Here is a 15,783-nt window from a genome sequence, read left to right as displayed (position 1 = left end):
AAACTTTAAATATGTCAAAATTAAGTTTGATTTCATTTCACAACCAATAAAGTTTATCCAGAAGAAAATATAATTTTATTGGCATTAATTTTATGGCCTAAGATTAAGCCTGCCTTCTGATATTTAAATGGTTAGAAATAATATCAATGAAAGCAATAATCAACTAAAGTGTATACAGCGAGAAAATTTCCTTTCAGCATTCTTAATTTCTTATTCATGAACAATTTATCATTTTCGTAATCAACTACGAAAACACACAAAGATTTTTTTTTTTTTACATAAAATAATGAACAAAAAAGAAAATAAATCAATAATTTTTTTTAAAAACGTAAACACATACACGATGTTTATTAAGTAAAATTGAACCTTCTAGCTATTTAAATAATAATATTTACAAGCATAATCAAAAAGATATATTTGAGATACTCATAATAAATAGTTTGATAAACAGTCCATTTGCTCCTCTTAAAATATACCAAATCTCATTCATGCAGTGACGAACCTAGGTTTAATATCTCTTTTATACTTTGAATAGTTGTTGTAGTCAGTTAACACGTTTTTCTTTTCACTTTCTGTAATTGATTGAACAAACCTGCGTATAGCAAAAATGATTCTAAATAATTAAAGAAAAGATATATAATTATTATGAGAAAATGATATAAAACAAAGATAAAAAATTAGAAATTGTCAGTGCAACAATAGAAATCATAATAATAAGCATGCATAAGATCACCTAAAATCATGTATAACCAAGAATAAGTAAATCATGTTTCTTCCATTCATATAAGAAAATTTGTCAATACAATTATCCAATAAAAATAATAATTAATATTACCTAATGAAATATAGCATCATGAGTTTTTTATCTAGCATAGTGGGGAAGCTTTGAAGCTTTGTTCCTAAATTTATTTCATTTTATTGATTGTCAGAATTTGAAAAGGTGCCATATTTAATACCTATAATAAATATTATTTATTGGGTAGGAGAAGGAGATTATTGCAATGAATTTTCTGGGCAAAAAACGTGCAACACTAATGATTTCTATGTTAACCTATTAATAATATGTTAATTACGGGGAAGGAGAAGAGATCAACTTTTCTGCAAAAAAACGTGCAACACCAATGCATAGTGATACTAATACGGCACTAATGCAATATTACAGCTTTTATGTTTTGTGTTTTAATAATGAGAGAATTAAATACTATGCTTTAATTAATATTCAATATAAACTTAAAGCAAAAAAAAAAATCAAAAAAAAAGGAGAAAATAGATAATTGCAAATGCTGGCCATTGGAGGGTGCCACATCAGTGGTTTTAAATTCAGATTTATATATATATATATAGATTATAAATAGATTCTTGGATGAGTTCTAAAGTCATGTTAGGTAAATATATACTCCCTATCATTTAATTTCCTAATTAAGATATTATGGAGAAAAAAATTCATATTTATTAATTCTTGGATAAGTTCTAAAGTCATATATATATATATATATATATAGAGAGAGAGAGAGAGAGAGATTTGGAATTAAATTTGTATCTAAGATCAAATAAAATAATATAAATTTGATCTCATACCCAAATTTTAATTTATTCACCAAATAATCCCTTGCTACTTTGTATTAATTTTTTTTAAAAATGCTTTTTTGAGATTACTTGGATTGAATGAGAAATTTTTAGTAAGTCTATATTGTAGATTAAATTTTTTTAAAAAAATTAAGAGTATTTCATCTAAGCTCATAAAACTGGTATTTTTGCTTCATATTCTCCTACATTAAATACATGTCTTGCGTTTTGAATTGGAAAAGTCATGTAGCATCTTTCAATTCAACTCCTCTCAATAATTTTGAGCTTTATTTCTTTCCTTTCTGTGGCACTTCAGTATATAGAGAACTTTTTCTTCTTCTTTTGCATAATAGAAGAGCATGAATATATTATGTATAGATTTGTGAGAAGTCGATCTTGAACTTGTCACGATCCAACCCATCGGACTGTGCAGGTACCTACTCTAACACCTAGATAGGAAAACCTTCAACTCCAAATTCAATTATAACATGTGGAAATGAACAAAGTATAACTAACACCCTATTTATATATTGAAATATTTGGAATTTGTGAAAATGTACATTGATCTCTCCCCAAAGAACTAATCTAAACAGGTACAAGAACTTCTAAAAGTGTAATTTTTTAAAGAAATAACACACAACTCTCACTATAAGGAAAGGGAAGTAGAAGCTGTCGGAGATCATCATCATCTTCACCTATGAAACACCATTGATTCACGCAACAAAATTATGTCAAGTGGCGTAACAAGAGTAATATCAGCACAAACAACACATAATGGCAGGCATCATTGATCGACCCGAATCCACCATTTAATAATAAGTAGACATTTAGAAGAAAACATGTAATATGAAAGTTACACCAATCCAAGTTTTTATCCACATGGTTTTTTCATCCCATGTATAATACCCATAACTAGTACACTTTGATCCAGCTTTCTACCTCATTTCGCTATCAACCCGAATAAGTAAACATTCGACTCTCTTGCCACTTTAAGGCTTTCAAAGCCCACCTTTTATGTCACTCTTTAAAGCTTCTTAAGCCTACGTGTTATGTCACATTCATATCAGATTATAACCTAACCCTTCTATCATATAGATTCCCGAATACAAGACCACACAAACTCTATCATCGACTTTCGGAAAAGATTAGAAGAATGGGACTAAGACAAGAAAGACCTTATTGCTAGGATGACCTTCGCATCCGAGAAGGCACTACTTATACCCCTGCTCCCTCAAATTCTTGATGGATCAATTGAAAAACTTTACACAGAAGAATGGAATTTCAAACGGCTATAGGAGCGAACAAATTGATCGCGAACTATAGTCTTTGTTTGTCCTACTGACTGATTCGAATCGATTGGCTTTGTTCTGGGTGTTAACCAACCTACTACTCTTCCTCAAGTTCTCATGTCAATACCTTGACCCTTGACCAATTTGGTGGATCACCTGTGAGACTCTTAGTAAAACCACCTTAACTCAAATCTATACAATTATAATCACAAGAATAACAAAGTTCGGACATCAAGTCATTATCTTTAGTTGATATGTACAATAAACATGAACAACCTTAGCACACCAAGTCAAACCTGATTCATAACACAGGCCCGACATCCGAACTGGATCCAAACTCGACACATGATATAGGATCTGACCTCGACTCTTGATCCAAAACCTGACTCTGACACTTGACTTAGGACCCAACTTCTGAAATTGGAACCGACCCTACTATTGATAATTGATTTGGAACCCAAACTCGTCACCTAATTTAGGACCCAACCTCGACTCTCGAACTGAAATCTGACTTTGACACCCAATTCGAAACTCTATTCGGACACATGATTTGGGACTTGACCTCGACATCTAATTCGAGATTCAACCTCCAATCTTAACTTGAAATTTGACCCTGACTCAATTTATGATCCTAGAGTTAGCTTTCGAATCGAGGTCAGAAGTCGAATATCTAATTGAAAATTAGGAGTCAGATCTTGAATTAGTAATTTAGTATCGAGAATTGATACCCTAGACTTGAGATATGATAAAATAAAAAAAAACTGAGAGCGTGAGGTTGAAAAAGGAGTTTTGGAAAATGTTTTTCTTACTTTTTAAAGGTAAGTCATTTTTGTTAAATTTGAGGAAAATAAGTTGATTTGAAAAACATTTTCTAAAACGTTTAGCCCAACCAAATAGGAGAAAATCGGAAAATATATTCTAGAAGATATTTTCCAACATATCAAACACACTCATGAGATACTATATAACTCTTGCCTTAAAGGTAAAATTTCGCTTAGGTGATGTTTTACTCGCAAAATATAAATAAAAGAAAAATGACTCAGTTTTCAAAAAATCGATTAAACTTATGATTTAAGAGAAATCGAATTTCCAAAAGAACAGAGTCGCCACTTAATATTTTAGTAAAAATCAAGAAAAAAACTATAAGGTTTTCAAAAGATTTAAACAGATAAAATCAATTGAAAATAAAAGGGTTCAAAGTTCAATGTACTTTCGAGAAGGTGTTAGGCCCTCGAAATGCCCGCTAACTCGTGGTCGACCGGCGATTTGACTAAAAATAATTTTGACTAATTTTTGAGAAATTTAACATAAGAATAATTAAATAAATTACAATATTTAATTAATTTTGAGAAAACAATTAGATAAATGACACATTTTATTTTTATTTTTATTTTTTTTAGAGAAAGGAATCCAAAATGACACATTTGGCTTGTAATACAAGTGATTAGAATTTTAATAAAACTAGATAAAATAAAATTTATTTAATTTATTTTAAACTAATAATTTGAACCAATTTAATAAATTAAAGCATGAGACTATTTTAAATCGATTGATAAAAAGAGAACTTTTTTTTTTCATTTGAAAAGGTGGTGACTTAAAACCATTTTAAATAAGTAAAATGATTAAAGGAAGAGGCATCAAAACATATCTTTTGAAGAACAAAAGATTTAATTAAAATAAAATTTGGCCAATATATTTGATTAGTAAGCTAAATGAATACAAAATCAAATAAAGAATGTATTAAAGGTAAGCTAATACAAAGAAAATAACTTATCATTTGGGGAATTTCATTAGGTTAGTTAACAATTTTAAAGTTAGAGTCAACACACAATAAATAATAAATAATCATAATTAGATAATTAAAGAGTAGGGAGAAATTGAATTTGGGCCTCCTTTTGGGCCAAATTCGTTGGAATAATCATGTATACAGCCACTGTATACTTTGTCGCCTTTAACCTGTATTTTCATTTTTAATCCCGTATTTATTGGGCTGGACCGTATATCAGTGTATAAAACTGTGTATTAGCATGTATACAGTCCTCTTTGGACTTTTCCAAGACCTGTAAATCAGTCCCTGCCCCTGTACTGCTTTCCACCTGCGTTTTTGGCTTCCAAGAGCCCTATTTCAGCTTCCAAACTTTGTGTAAGTGAGGTTGACTCGGGAAATAATGCTATTGGGCCTTCGTGGCCCAATCGGAATGCAAATAAGGAAGTATTTGAGTCCAAATGAGACTCCACCAATGATCACATGCATTACAACAAATATTGATGCATCAATATTGAATTCAACCGGAATATATGCAAATGAAATTCAACTAAAACGAATGAACAAAACAAAGACAAAATTAGCATAGACAAGGGTCATTCACAAGGAGTGGAGTTTAAAAGATTATAATCACAACCAAATAAAAGAAGATATTGCAACAAAATTGGTCCAACTGATTCCTACAATTTAAGACTTAACAAAGTTGCATGAAAATACTTCCAATCAAATTAGATGCTAGACAAATCATTTTACCCAAAAACTAGACATCAAAACTTGAGTAACGTAGCATATTTGTAAGTACCACAATTCATGACAAAAGTGAGTGCATTTTTTACAATGGAGAGGCAATGATCTGGAATTACTATCCCATAATTATGAATATTATTTCCAGAAGCAAGCGGTGAAAACAACAGAGGACAGACTCATCAACAGACAAGGTCACTTATATTCGAGTTGTGCAAAGAGCATAATATCGAGCTAGAGCATAAAATCGCTTACATTCATAATGAAAGAGAACCAAACTTGAACAAGAAAAATACATCATAATAGGATTTAATCCCAAGTATCTAGGAAATCTACAAGAAAACATAATGTAAACTAACAGAGACGACCATCACAACTGATTTAGATGCTGGAAACTAACACACTAATAAGAATACTTAAACAGAGACATAAAACTGCCAGGAATCAGATGAAACCAAAATAAAGAAGAAAGTTCACCTCTTTCCGGGCAGCGAATGGGAACCACGAGCTCGAAAGGATGCTACCCCACCAAGAATAGGACTCCGAGGATTCCTAGAATTCTAATGAGCAGCAAGGAACAAACGGGAATATGAATTAAACCGAAATCTGGATTCCAAGAAATTATCTTAAATATATGTATATAAGAGTATTGCCAGAAATTTTAGTGTATTATTTTTGTCATAAGGGTTGTTCTCTGTATTTCTACTAAGAACTTGCTTTGTATTTTCGTTCAAACCAAAAAAAAAACCTCTCAACTTGTAGAAGAACAAGGTATTTATAGTGGAGAATTAGGGTTCGGATTTTGGGGGGAAAGGGATAAAAATCAGATTCAAAAGGCCAAATTTATAATTCAAAACTCCAAAACTTTTCGCCATTCCGGCTAAACACTTTTTTTCTTGAGGTTTTGACTCATTCCGAAAGGGGAAAGGGGGAAGGACGGGTGCCATTGTACGCTGCTGTTAGCGTGAAGGATCTAGAATCCTTTATTGAAGAAAAGAGATTTGGGTCGGGTTGTTGTTGGTGTATTGCATGGGTTCGCTGGGAATTGGAGGCAAAAATTTGGGCTGCTGTACGTTATTGTTGGTTGAAAGAATTGGCAAATGTTGATGGGTCTTTGTGGACCGGTTTTGGCATTAAGAAATGGCCCAAAATGGGTTTAAGGTAAGGTAAGTTAGATTGTCATTAGGAAATAGCTTTATAGATTGCGAATTCGGCCAAACTAATTAAGAATTTAGCCAAAATTGGATAAATACTCGTGAATTCGGCTAAAAACTAAAGAAGACAAATTAATATTAATCACTTAACGAGCTTCTTAATCTTAACGAAATAAATTAATTAAATTAATTATAAACTAATTAACTTAAACTACAGCCAACACTTAAAGAACGTATATTAATAAAAATGCACTTTTCAAATCAACAAAATAAAATAAAATAATAAACTAAATAACTTATAAGTATACTTTAAACCAAATTAATTTAATTGAATAACCTAAAACGCAGATACTTATATAGAGCATTCGGTTAGAGGTCCGACCTCAGTTACTTAATACTTGTGATTGGTTACTTGGGTACTTTTTGTGAGCATCCAGTTCGAGGTCCGGCCTCCGTACTGTCAGATTCTACTAATTGGGGTTGAGATTCTGGTTCGATATTCTCTGTTCTTGGGTTCTCATATACACTTCTCTTTAGTTATATTTATTATGTGTACTCGTCGAGCTTATGGGGGTCCGTTCGGGTTTTTTATTAAACTTGTGCACGAGTGTACCTTTTAGGCTTATGGGGGTCCAGTTAGGTGTAGTTAGCTTATAGATTACTTTAGTTAGTTCTTTCTACACTCGTGTGCATTCCATTGTCTACTTAGATTGTCCTTTTTGTCCTCTGTTTGTGTTATTCCTTCTTTTCATATTGCCTTTACTTTTCAAGTTCAGTCGGCCTATGATGCCTACTGGGTACCTACTGTTTTGGTACTCATGCTACGCTCTACATCTATTTCGTGATGCAGGTCCGAGCACCAGTGGCTAGCGTTGATCCAGTTTGAAGTAGTCTGATCCGGAGACGGGGATGAGCACAAGACGTTTTGTACTATTTTAGTCTCCATCTGTATATATAGACTTGTCTTTTACCTTTCGAGATAGTCCAATCTTTGTGGTCCATTTTTGGGACTTGTACTTGTTTTGTTAGTAGCTTTGTACTAGTGACTTCCAAGTTTTAGGAGGGATCTTTATTTGTATTTATGTTTTGGGTTGCTTCCGCCTGTTTATATTGTTATCGTAAATTTTGCCTACTCTTGTTTAGTTTCTGCCCTTAGACTCATTACTTGTTGTTACGGGTTGGCTTACCTACTAGTGGGTTATAGTAGGTGTCATCATGACTCGAGGAATCGGGTCGTGACAGTTTCGCCACCCAAAATGTCTTTCTCCTGATCCATCCACCATTTTTTAGCTGAAAAATGACGTCAATCGGGTCTAGAACTGGTGCACTTACCTGTGGAGGCACCCACTCTACGGGAAGGGAGGAATTAACTAGGGCATCAACAAAGGAATTAGATGATCCATGCGAGGTACGTGAATTAGTTTCAACTAATTTTAGTATCGTTTATGTGGCTGGGATTGGAACTTTATTTGTTTGTACATTGTCAGAGTAACTACTTGAATCTTCAAAAGTTCCTTTGGTGGGTCTCTTTGGAGGGGACAACGTGACATATTTTTTTCCATATCTTGATTCATCCACCACAGGATGATGCATCACGACTCGTTCCTTTTTTCAGCGTAATGCTCTGCCGTGGACAATATGATATCAATTCTTGGGTCAATCTTGGGCAGAGGTTCTTTATTTACTTTGTGCGTTGTATCATCCAGGTTAACTGGTAATGTATCAATTATGGAAAGGAAATTTGAAAAGCTATATGTGATTCACACTGAGGAAGTCTCAAACCTCAATCCATTCAAGTCTTAACCTTTTTTAAAAGAATCTTCATTTGAGCCAATTTAGAGCTTGTTTGGTATTGCTACTAAAAATTGGTTATTTTCAGAAGCACTTTTTAAAAATACCTTCTTAGAAAAGTGCTTTTAAAAGTAAGCAATTAGTGTTTGACCAATTTTTTGAAAAGTGCTTTTTTTATAAGCAAATTGTGTTTTACTAATCTTTTTTAAAAAGTGTTTTTGAGAGTCAAATTACAATAAATGACAAGTATTAATGTACTTTTAATATTAAGATTATTTTATAGAGAGAAACTAGCTTAAATATCTATTACAAAAATTAAATTAAATTTTCATTTTTATTAAATTAAAATTTTCATATTCAAATTTTCAATCAATATTATACATTTTTTCGAGGGTTGAAATCTTTAAAAAAAAATTTCTAGCCTTGCAAAATATTGTTATTTCTATGATCCAGACAGATTTTTGAAAGGCTCTCAAATGAATCTGTTGGATTACCCGTTAGCCAAGAGGCGTTAGGGCGGACCCGGATAGTAGAAACTTTCACTTATCTTGCTAGGATTATTTATACTTGTATAGGCACCTTGGGTAGAATTGAACGATCCGTTTTGCCCATCGTTGTATTTATTAAATCTATGATTTCTTAACGATGAATTTTTCTTTCAAGGTCCTTTTGTATTAATTTGTTCCAAAACTTTTTTAAACAAATCAAGGTGTTTAAAATGGGTCTCCACATTTTTGGAAAATACAAGAATATCATCTATATAAACTATTATGAGGTTACTGTATGACATGAAAATGTCATTCATGATCTTTTGAAATTCAGAGGGAGCGTTTTTTAAGCCAAATGGCATAACGTTCCTGTCACGCCCCGAGCCTACACCCTGGGCGGGACCGGCACTCGGAGACCATCGCTGTCCCCAAGCGAACCCTTGGCCTGGCTTTTTTATCTCAGCGAAAACTTAACTCAACAGTACAACTCAATGCAATGAAAGGTTATAAAACAACCAACTGATGAATAACGTGCCAAAAGGCAGCTCGAGTCTCAAAATAGAATAATTACATAAATACATAGATGAGAGACTCAATACTAACTGACTGACTGTCTATGAAGCCTCTAACATACTGAGATGGATGTTGGGACAGACCCCGCAACATCCTAATAACACAAAACTAAAAGAACAAAACAATTTAGTCCTCCGGAAGCAAGGACGAGCTGGGAAGCTAACCACAATTAAAGCTTGGAAAGAGTAGACGAGGACACTTACCTTGGCTCTGTTCAACTCATGAATAACTGAACTCAATATATAAAGCAATAAGACACATGCGATATATAAAGCTTGTAAAACTCTTAAAACATGACGTAAAAATCATATTTATAATATCATAAAATACCATGCTTCCTCTCAAGGTCTACTTGTGCAATGTATGAATGAAGTCCCATACCCCCATCCATACTAAGCAGAACTCTCTAGGAACCATGCTCTTTCTACTGTGGGAGCTTCTCTAACCGACAAACCACCACTATGAATCTGAGTGGTGATACAACGTTTTACCTCACGTTGCCTGAGGACCATCCTATACCTGGTTTTGGTATAGGAAGCTAACTTTACTAAGTGGATCCACTAGCTTAACTTTACGGGTTCATCTAAAAAGTATGACCCGTTAACTCCCATGTTGGCTACATGGTTCTTATGGAGAGTTGAGTTTAATATGAACTCGCGTCCCCAAATCGGTGCTCGATACTACTCCCAAAATGCTTTTGACTTATAAGTGTTTTAAACACATCTTTCTTTAAGTGAGATAATTACTCAAAATCTAGCCCAAAGGCTCACTTGGAAACGATGTTCCTTTTTCTTGAAAACTAGCCCTAAGGCTCTTTTGGAATCATAGTTCCTTTCTTATTCAAATGTAAAAACATTTAGAAACTTCTTTGGGAATACATAGTTCCCTAATAGCTTTTTGAGAAATGGACTCAACTTAAACTCTTGACTTAACTTGAGTCTTGAGACTCTTTTACTTAGCTTGAAACTCTAAGTTCTTTGCTTGACTTGAAACTTGAGTCTAAAAATGAAGTTAAAACGTTCAATGAAGACTCTTGAAAAGCTTGGAAGACTTGCTTGAACTTACTTCTTAACCTAACTTGACTTGACTCTAACTTCTCTTTAACTTGATACTAACTTGCCTTGAATTGAACTATGGATTCAAGGTATATGACACGTATCTAGATGAGTTCGGGATGTTTAGAAACACTTTGGGGTGTGGGAAACAACTAGGGAACATAGGTATAACACCTAGGAACATGCATGAGAAGGCATGGAAAGAACGGGAAAGCTTGGCGCTCTGAGAGGCGCAGAGCGCCAGGCTAAAAACTTCAGAGAGGGCCTGCTGGTGCTCTGAGTGGCGCGCCGCCCCAAGGGCTGGGCTTCAGAGCCCCTCTTGGGGCGCGATGACAGGCGCGACGCGCCAATCCCCTTGCCTAGAAACTCGACTTTTCTCCCTCTTTTCTTCAACTCTAAACCATTCTTACTTCAAAGGATCTAACCCCAAACACTAAGGATCATCATATCCTTTAACATACCATGGATTACAACTGAAAACACAACCCAATCATGTCTCACAACCAACAACAACTTCAACAACACAACTAACAACATCAACAACAACTAACAACTTCAACAACAATTCCAATCTTTCCTCAAATCATAAAATGAGCTTGGTGTGTGGGGGAAAGGATCAACCCACACAAAGAACTCACATACCTTGATAGGGATCACCCCCGACGATAATCCACGTTGATCTTTGATGGAAACTTGTTGATCTCCTCTTCTTCTTCTCCTTCTTCTCTTCTTCTTCTCTTCTTCTTCTCTCCTTCACTCTCAAGCCCTAGCTTTTTACTCTCTTAAAATGGAACAAAATGATCCACCATCAGCCTAACACAACAATATAACCTCAAAAGAAATGATTTGTGAAAAGACCAAAATGCCCTTAATTTTCCGGACGGATTCCCTGCCAACTGCCCAACTTTTAATGGCCATAACTCGCTTATACGAACTTGGAATTGAGCAAACTCAGCGGCTTTGGAAAGATCATTCCACAAGCTTCACAACCATAACTAGAACTACTCCTAACTCATCCTGACCTGGAAGTTATGACTGCTCAAAGTTGGCCAAAAACTCACCTTTTCCATACTTAGCCAAAATTTCCAGATTTTCAAATCCTTTCCAAAAATTGAAAATTTTCAAATTTCAAGCCTCTTCTTAGCTATTTCAAATTGTCGGATGTTACAGTTCCATTGACTTTCTAGATCTAACTCTTCTTATATCTCTCCTGTTGATTAAATTGTTCATGCTCCCTCTAGAGCAACTACTTCTCAGATTAGAGAAAATTATAGATATGACAATATTAAAATTGATAAGGATAATATTGCTAGGCCTATTCCCAGGCCCAGTTTTGACTTAGGATTGAATTACACACCAAATCGAAAGCTTTTATTAGTAAACAAACTTAGAATTTTACGAAGGAAAGTATTACAAGGGGAGTGAAAGAAAAAGAGAGAGGGGTTCTGCGACCTACCTCACAAAATAAAATTTCGCCTCAAGAGGTCGAGAAATCTAAAACGATAAGATAAGGTGGCCCACACAATTTATAATGGCCAATAAGAAAAGGATAAGACCGACAAACAAACGTGGTCTTTTCACTAAGAAATATGGCCAGACATATTAATAGACTTGTTAATATTGAAAGTCTTAAAGATCTGGGTAATAGCTCAGAATCTTCATCTTCTTCTGAAGGAGAAAGTAATAATCTTGACTTTCTGAAAACCCTTAAATTCGGCAATAATCATGAAGATTTTTTGCAAAGCTTGAAAGTTATCACTTCCCAAAAGTTTTATACTAAGATTACTCTTCTTATAGATTATAATTACAAAAAAGAATTTATTGCTCTAATAGATAGTGCTGCTGACCTAAATTGCATTCAAGAAGGATTTATTCCTTCAAGATATTTTCATAAAACTACCCATAGCCTCAGATCAACAAATGGTAGAAAAATGGGAATTGAATATAAATTGTCCAAAGCTTTCATATGCAAGGGAAAAAATTGTATTCCTCAGAGTTTTGTCTTAGTAAAAGATCTTACTAACCAAATTATTTTGGGAGTTCCTTTTATAAATGAGATTTTTTCCCCTTACTTATTGGGATAATAAAAAAATCGTTGAAACTTGGAATGGAAAACCTTTTATATTAGAGTTTATTACAAAACTTTTACAATAATGATAAATGAATTATCTTCAAGGTTGATTTAAAAAAATAATCAAGTCAGTTTTATAAAAGGAGAAATAAATATCATTGATATTGTTAATATTCTTCAAAATCCTAAATTACAGGATAAGATTGCCATTTAAAAAAATCAGTTCTCCCTTCATATTTGTGGAGATCATCCTAATACTTTCTGAAATAGAAAGAAGCATGTTGTTAGCCTTCCATATGAGGATAATTTTACTGAGGATAATATTCCTACAAAAGCTAGACCTTGCCAGATGAATTCTGATTATATGAAATTATGCAAGAAAAAAATTGGTTATTTGCTTCAAAAAGGCCTTATAAGGTATTCTAAGTCTCTGTGATCTTGTACAACTTTTTATGTTAATAAACATGTTGAATAAGAAAGGGGTGCGCCCATGTTGGTAATTAATTATAAGCCTCTTAATAAAGCTTTGAAATGGATTAGGTACCCTATCCCTAATAAGAAAGATTTATTTGATAGAGTTTATGATGCCATTATATTTTCTAAATTTGATTTGAAATCAGGTTATTGGCAAATTCAGATATCTGAGTCAGACAGAGAAAAATTGCTTTTAATGTCCCTATGGGACAGTATTGTCGCACCTTATTTCGAACCGGCCGAAACAATTCACAACATAATATGGCTGACACTCTGATTTTGAAAAAAAATATTTTTGTTTTAGAGTCGCCACCTAAATTTTAAGGAAAACATTAGGAAAACCATTTTTTATTTATGTAAATGTAAACTCTGTTTTGATTTGCGAAATCAGTGAGATTCTGAGTAAGGGTTTTGGTTACTCGAGGGGAAGGTGTTAAGCACCCCTCAGAGCCTATCCGAAGATAGTCCTTAAGTTCAATTTAGGGAAAATGTGATTAGAAAAACTTGTTTATTTATTTGCTTTAAAAATCAATGGTAAGTAAATTTTATTATTTTAAGAAAAAGTAAAATACAAGGTACAACATATATATGTATTCTAAAATAGATTTAATGGTAGTATTTCATCACATAGTAAAAATAAATGTACTTAAATGTATAATAAATTTATATGTAAAAAAAAATAGATGTATCTTATTTGAACTTGACTTAGATGTATAATTGTGGAGTTTAAAGGAATGTAAATTTTGTTGTTTTATTTATACATAGAATTAAGACGTAGAAATAAAATAAGCTTATAATCGGGTTTAAATATATGTGTAAAAATGAAGTTTAATGAAATAAATAATAATGATACTAAATGTTAAAATATTATATAAAAGTTTGTGATCTTAAATATGTTTATTATAAAGTGTAGTATATATATATGTAAGTTGTTTAAACATGTGAACACTTATTATTTATTTACACGTATGGATAGATTGACGATAGATTATATGTAGTAAAGTAATATGTATATTTAAGTGTAGGCATTCATAAATTATAAAAAAAAAAAAAATAACAATTAGTAAAAGAGATAGTAGATAATACTAGGTTATATGGAGAAAATATAGAATATATACCTTTATATGTATGACATATATATGTATGTACCTTGTATTTGAACCTATTGGCATATCTAAAATTTGAAATAGCATGTTAAAAGATTAAAGTTTTTAGCAATGTTTGATAAAATAAAAATAATAAGAATAGTCAATATATTTTATAAAGGGGTGATGTAAAGAGTATAAAATAGGCCTAAACTATTGAGCCTTATTCTATAGTTATATTATTATTTTAATATATAAGCCTAATTCCCTACTTATTTTTATTTTATTTTTTAAAAAAAAAAATATATCTAAAGATAAGTATCTTAGCCTTAAGTAAATTTCTAAATGTAATTATTCTAGCCTTTAAACTAGGATCAAAATATTTGGACGCCCTAAGTGATGAGTAGGCCTAAATGAATATTATTTTAGACTTTATGTATCCCTAAATTCATTTGGAAATCTTTTAAAACTATAAGCCCCTCTTTTCAACTTAAAAGGCCTGAAAGAATGTCATGAGTGAAAATGCTAACCCATTTTTTAAGAAAATATTTTTTGTATCATTTGTTCTAAAGGTGTCTCAACTAAATTCATGGACAAATACTATTAGTTTGCGTAAAATAAGCTTCAAAATGAAAGACAAACAATATATCAAAACTTGTAAGTAAAGGTTAGCCAACATGTCCGAACAATATAATTAAGATTCGAAAGAGGAAGACTAAGAAATATTGGACTCCTAATTTGCGAGGCTCCAAGCGTTGCGATGATCCTAATTGTTGTTGGCCTTATATTTTAGGCCAATAACGAGTTTCAAAGTAGAAACTCCAGCTCTCCGGTTGTACATGAGAAAAGAAAAACAAAAGGATTAGATTTGTTGTTGTAAGAGGTAAAGAAATCAATATAGATTTAGCAAATAAGGACGACTTTATTCCACAAAATTTAACTAACCATTCACCTTTAATAAGTAAACAATAACACGAACTATTAAAGAGAAATAGTTTGCTATTTTAAAAATATTTATGAGCCACGGCCTACTAATGTGATCATACTCTAATGAATGGGAAAGCTTGTGACCAAAGTGAAACGAGACATAAGGGTTAATACTAAGTGTTAGTGGTTATATAAACAATCTACAACTAAGACATAACGACCTAAATAAATTGACCCTTTTTAAAAAAAAAAAAGAAAAAAAAAAAGAAGAAAAACACATGTATACAACATGCCATTATTGAGCAGAAAGCATCTAAACTTTTGTTTCTTAACATTTAAATTACAAAGCGATGGAACCTATTCAAAAAAAAAAACTCTACTTCAAAAAGAACCTAAAGGAAGTAACTTTAACTAAATAAACAAGTTTAAGGCTTAAATGATCACCAATGATCCACTTAACTTACCACCGAATGGAAATAACAAATTAACACACAACTTGAGTTTCTCATATATTTAAATTTCGTATTGAAGCGAAAATATATAAATAAAGGGGGATGCAGAGGTTTGGAGTTAGTATATATATAAATATATATAGATATATATATATATGTATATATATATAGAAAACAACTTCCTTACACCATAAACAATAAAGTTGTAGACATTTAGCTATCCAACGAACCTACTGTTTTTTTATTTTTTGTGATTTACTACTAACTATGTGAAGATTCCTACACCTAGATTATGTAAAATGAGATAGTTATAAAGAATCCGATGCTTTCTCATAGGAATTCAGAGACC

Source organism: Solanum tuberosum, unplaced genomic scaffold (assembly GCF_000226075.1).
Source record: "Solanum tuberosum cultivar DM 1-3 516 R44 unplaced genomic scaffold, SolTub_3.0 scf00524, whole genome shotgun sequence".
NCBI lineage: Eukaryota > Viridiplantae > Streptophyta > Magnoliopsida > Solanales > Solanaceae > Solanum > Solanum tuberosum.
This window is presented reverse-complemented; position numbering follows the sequence as displayed.